This window comes from Somniosus microcephalus, chromosome 5 (genome assembly GCF_052327205.1).
Source record: "Somniosus microcephalus isolate GS21.2 chromosome 5, FLI_Smic_1.0, whole genome shotgun sequence".
Lineage (NCBI taxonomy): Eukaryota > Metazoa > Chordata > Chondrichthyes > Squaliformes > Somniosidae > Somniosus > Somniosus microcephalus.
The window spans coordinates 279,078,353-279,084,377 of NC_140991.1; the positions used below are offsets into that span (position 1 = coordinate 279,078,353).

General features: G+C 48.5%; 1 protein-coding gene across 5 annotated transcripts in view; it reads left to right on the top strand.

Annotated features, from left to right (window-relative positions):
* Positions 1-6,025, top strand: part of LOC147117753 (catenin delta-2-like) — a 1,234,825-nt gene that overhangs the window by 740,573 nt on the left and 488,227 nt on the right. The gene's annotated exons all lie outside the window — the stretch shown is intronic.

Sequence of the window (6,025 nt, forward strand, 5' to 3'; positions counted from 1 at the left end):
GCATGCACACAGCTTATATACTGGTGTGGTTACTGCCGGTACTACAGTATACAGGAGCTGTAAAAAGTAGTTCTGACTTAAAGCACATACACTACAATTCCTCCCTTTTTAGATTAATAATACCCCCTTAATATTCAAATAACAATTACATTTTTACATGTACATTCAATAACAAAAAGTCCATTTATAGATTCAGTCTTTCGGGCGGCTTCCTGACCCTTTCGGGATAGCGCCTTTCCGGAGGTTCTTTATCTTGGTGCAGAGGCGATTCTGACCCCTTTTCATCGGGTAGTTCATCGGGTTCCACTGCTACTGGGTCTGAAGTAGATGCTACCGGTATGTCGGGTTCATCCCCAGGTACTCGAGACATGGGGTTGACGCCTTCCTGTGACGCTAAGATCTGATCGACGTGGCGTCTCACAATGTTCTCCCCGACATCCACTGTGTACATTAATGGCCCCTGCCTTGTACATATCGTTCCGGGTTGCCACTTCTCTGTTCGATAGTCACGGGCCAAGACTGGTTGCCCTACATTGAAGCTCCTTGTCGGCTTCTCGTTGATGTGCTGGAATTGTTTGTCCTCAACATTTCTTCGCACATTTGGTCTGAGCAAGTCCAGACGAGATCTCAACCTTCGGTTAAAGAACATCATGGCCGGGGTCTGGTTGGTAACTGCATGTGTCGCGTTTCGGTAGGCTAATAAAAAATTGTCCATCTTATGCTGTAGTGGAATTTCCTCGTCGCACATGGCCTTTATCGCCTTCTTAAAGGTTTGTACGAACCTCTCAGCCAATCCATTGGTGGCTCGATGATACGGGGCGGATGTGTAATGCCTTACCCCATTCCTTTTCATGAATTTTTGGAACTCGTCGGACACAAACTGTGGTCCATTATCAGAGCAGATCTGCTCTGGCAACCCGTTTCTGGCAAATATGGTCCGTAGGACTGCAATCGTTTTCTCTGTAGTGGTTGAAGACATCTTTATCACCTCAGGCCACTTTGAATGAGCATCCACTGCTATTAAGAACATTGAGTCCATGAATGGACCAGCGAAATCAATGTGCACCCGTTGCCATGGAGAGGAGGGCCACTCCCATGGGTGTAGAGGGGCATGTGGTGGTGCATTTTGGACCTTCTGGCATCCTAAGCAGCTCTTACTTAGGTCTTCGATTTGTTGATCGATTCCCGGCCACCACACATAAGCCCTGGCAAGGCTTTTCATTTTCACTCCCCCCAGATGACCTTCATGTAGCTCATTTAGCACTCTCTCCCTTAACTTGGGTGGAATCACCACTCTGGATCCACACATCACTGTCCCCTGGCATACTGACAGCTGTTCTCTTCTGGATGAGAATGCTGGCAACAGTGAGTCGCCATGTGTTGGCCATCTCCTCACCGTCAATTCATATACCCGTGACAGCGTCGGATCATTGCGGGTCTCCTCTATATCCGCGTTTGTTACTGGCAATCGTTCAATTATCGACGAATAAAATATCTCGATAGGGTCCACTGCTGGTGCTTCCTCCACCGTAGGCAGTGGCAGGCGCGATAGCCCATCAGCGTTCCCATGCTGTTTCGTGCCTTTATATTCTATTTCATATTGATTCGCCCCTAGAAACGGGGACCATCTTTGTAACCGCTGTGCAGTCATTACTGGCACGCCCTTCTTAGGATTAAAGATGGAGACAAGTGGTTGGTGGTCAGTCAGCAAGGTGAACTTCTGCCCATGCAGATAATGGTTGAATTTTTTTACTCCCCATACTAGGCTGAGGGCCTCCCTGTCAATCTGGGCGTAGTTGCGCTCGGCTGAGGTTAGTGACCGAGACGCAAAGGCCACTGGCCTCTCCAACCCGTCTGGGAATTTGTGCGACAGCACCGCTCCAATGCCGTAGGGTGATGCATCACATGCCAAACGAATTGGTAGTGCTGGGTTGAAATGGGCCAACACCTCTTTTGATGTGATCAATTCTTTACACTTCTGGAAAGCTCGTCTACGTTCGTCATCCCACTCCCATGGTACCCGTTTGCAGTAGGGTGTTCAGCGGGTGTAGTATCGTAGGCAAATTTGGTAAGAACTTGTGGTAATAGTTTACCAGCCTGAGGAACGACCTCAGTTGTGACACATTTTCCGGTGCTGGAGCCTTGACTACTGCCTCAATCTTGTCAGGGGACTTATGTAACCCCTCTTCATCGATGACGTGGCCGCAATACGAGATCTGTTTCTGGAAAAACTCGCACTTGTGGCAATTAGCTCGTAGCCCATATTCCTTTAATCTGGCGAGCACCTTCTCCAAGTTAGCGAGGTGATCACCGTCATTTTCGCCCGTGACCAAGATGTCGTCCAAATAACACTGGGTCCCTGGAATCCCTTGCAGGACCTGATCCATCGCCCTTTGCCAGATAGCCGGAGCCGAGGCTACTCCAAACACCAGCCGGTTGTATTGATAGAGACCTTTATGGGTGTTGATCGTAAGGTAATGTTTCGAAGCTTCTTCTACCTCCATTTGCAAGTACGCCTGGGCTAGATCAATTTTGGTGAAGCGTTTATCACCAGATAGCGAGGCGAAAATATCCTCAATTCGTGGAAGCGGATATTGCACCGTGTGAAGGACTGGGTTCACTGTCACCTTAAAATCCCCACAGATGCGGACCTTCTTTGGTTCCCCAGGCGTATTACTCAACGACCTCTTCATTACAGGGACGATGGGTGTAGCCCACTCGCTCCAGTCCACTTTGGACAGTACTCCTGAACGTTCCAACCCTTCCAGCTCTGCTTCAACCGCTGGTCTGATCGCATAAGGCACTGGTCTGGCCTTCAGAAACTTTGGGCTTGCATTATCCTGTATTTTAATTGTTGCTGTTATTCCTTTTAGTGTTCCTAGTCCCTCCTGGAACACTTCTTTTGCGTCAGTTAGCATTTTTGACAGTCGTCCAGGTGTGACGTCGTCATCCTTTTTGGCCTCCACCTTCAGTGCCTGTATGGAATGCCAATCTAAATGTATCTTCCGGATCCACTCACGTCCTAGCAGTGGTGGTCCTCCATTTGGCAATGCATATATATCCATTTTAGGTATTTCCTGACCTTTATATGTCACTTTCACCCTTATTTTTCCTTTGGGGTAGACTTTTTGCCCCGTATACGTCTTCAAGACAATCTCTGTAGCTTTCAAGGGTATGTGTGAAAATAGCTGCTTGTAGTCTCTTTGATTTATGACTGTTAGAGCTGACCCTGTGTCCAATTCCATTTCCACTTGGACTCCGTCTATCTTGAGTATAACCCAGATAGTCTGGTGATCCTCTATTTCGGTTACATTATGTAGTTTCAGACAACCCAGCTCCTTGCTTCCGGAGTCTGTGTCACTTTTCTGTTCGTCTGAACCACTGTCCATCACCTGGTGTACCTTTTTGTACTTCTCCTGTGGAGATTTCTTACTGTTGGTTTTCATCCCAGACCTGTAGACTCTTGCTATGTGTCCTGCTTTCCCACACTGTCTGCACACTTGGTCCTTGAACCAACAATCTTTCTGGTCATGTGTTCTGCCGCAGCGATAGCACTTCCCTGTTCCATAGGTCATTTCGTTGGTGTCGTATTCGTGCGGTCTCCGTTGTATCTCTGCAGCGCCCCTTGCGGCTGCTTCATGTGATACTGCCATATTGAAAGCTTTGTCCAGCGTAAGGTCCTTTTCTGATAGAAGCCGTTTCTGGGTTCCTTCACTTTGTAGCCCACACACAAACTTGTCCCTTAACGTGTCTGCTAGTCCCGCTCCAAACTGGCAGTATTTCGATAGCTTGCGCAGTTCCGTTAGGTACTCAGCATTGCTTTCGTCTTTGTGTTGGTTCCTTTTATGGAACTTAAATCATTCTGCTATCAGCAGCGGTGTGGGTCTTAAGTGGTCCTGTAGGATTTCTACTATGCTTCCAAAATCCTTGTTTACCGGCTTCTCTGGGGTTATTAGATTTCGCAGTAACCCATAAGTTTTTGCACCCATGGAATTTAACAGAACCAGTGCTTTATTAGCATCTGGCACTTCATTCGCCCTGCAGTACACCTCAATACGTTCCACATATGTCGCCCAATCTTTGACTTCATTGTCGAACGTAGAGATACTGCCACTCTTCGGCATCCTTGGTTGTGCGTTAACTATCCCCAATGGCGCCTCCCGCGCTTCCCCTTCTTCTCTGCTGGCACAAAATGGCGTCTCCCACGCTTTTCTTCCTTCCCGCGCTCGCCCGTCTTCTCCGCTGCGGCTTTGCAAAATGGCGTCTCCCGCGCTCTTCCTTCTCCGCGGCTCAATGGCGCCTCCTGCGCTCTCCCTCCTTCTCCGCGGCTCAATGGCATCTCCCCTTGCTTCGCCCCGCAGACCCTGATCAGCCCGTGATCCCTGGCTGTGCTCTGCGCGTTCTTCTCTTGATATTTGTCAACGCCGCTCAGTCTAGAACCCGGCTGTTTCTTACCCTCTCTCCGGTTTGCAGTATTTTTCCTCGACGCCGCTCGGTGATCAATCCCCGGCTGCGCCCTGCTCTCTTCACCCTCTTTCTTACCCCGTCGACGCTGCCCGGCTCTCTTTCTCTGCCGTCGGTCGGCTCCAGCCGCCGCTGCTCGGGAAGGGTCTGCTCTGGACCTGTCGTCGGTCTCTTGCTGCTCGTTGTGGCTGGGGAACCAAGCCCGGCTCTCCACAGCCTCCCCAGCGAAGTTGGGTCTCTGCCTGACTGCTGGGCGGTTGCTTGCGGTCGATGCCCGTGTTCCTGGACTCGACTATTTTTTTCTGTTTTTTTCTTTGTTTAATGTTGCCGGTAGATTCGCATCAACACTCGTCGCCACTGTTAGATCCGTGGTTCAGTGGATAAAGAATTACACGGATGCTGTACATAAACAAACAACAGGTCTTTACTGGAGGAGGGTCATCTCTGGACTGGAGTACAGAGGCATGCGCACACTTATATACCGGTGTGGTTACTGCCGGTACTACAGTATACAGGAGCTGTAAAAAGTAGTTCTGACTTAAAGCACATACACTACAAGTAGGATACACCTTCAATGAACAGGAGTTAACAAGGTTGGGGTGTATAAAACTTTCAGTACTGCCACAGTCTATCAAACACCCAGTAGGACGACCATTAATCTTGATGTCCATCATAGATTTTGACAAGGAACACGGTATGGTCTGGTCAACCGTAGCCGAGGCTAGAGTAAAACGATAGGCGGCAGCAGAGAAGACACCGGGTACAGGATTACCCTTACACACTTTACTAAAATGTCCCCGTTTCTTACATTTAAAACAGGTGGCCTCTCTGGCTGGGCATCTTTGCCTGGGGTGTTTAGATTGGCCACAAAAATAAAACTTAGACCCATGGGGTACAGCCGCAACAATAGGATTAAGTGGGGGCTCCATTGATGTTATGGATGCCTCCATACTCGGAACACACGAGGCTGAGAGAGACGCATGGGCTGATGCATACACTTCTAAATTCTTCTGGGCTGCATCTAATGATCGAGCAGTAGCGACGACCATTTTTAAAACTAACGAGTCGTTCTTGAGGAGTCTGTGTCTAATATAATTAGATCGGAGGCCAGAGAGGAAAGAATCGCGGATGGCTTCTTCCTGATACACTATGGCAGAGACAGCCTTGGAGTTGCAATCCTTAGCCAAAGCCTTAAGGTCCTGCAGGAAATCGTCCAGGGATTCCTCGGGTAATTGCCTGCAAGTAGACAAAAGATACCTGGCGTATACTTCATTAACCGACTTAAGGTACTGGGCCTTAAGAACTGCGAGGGCCTCTTCATATGTAGTAATATCTTCAATTATAGAGTAAGTTTGATGACTTACCAAGTTGGTTAGAAGACCCAACTTGTTAACCGTCGGATCGATCGATGCGATGAAGTGTTCAAAACATCGAAGCCAATGCGTAAATTTCTTCGACGCATCTGCCGAATGGGGATCGATATCCAGACGCTCTGGTTTCAAAAATCGATCCATCTTCCAAAAGTTGTTACTTAATAAAATTGATGTGCCAAATAACTGCC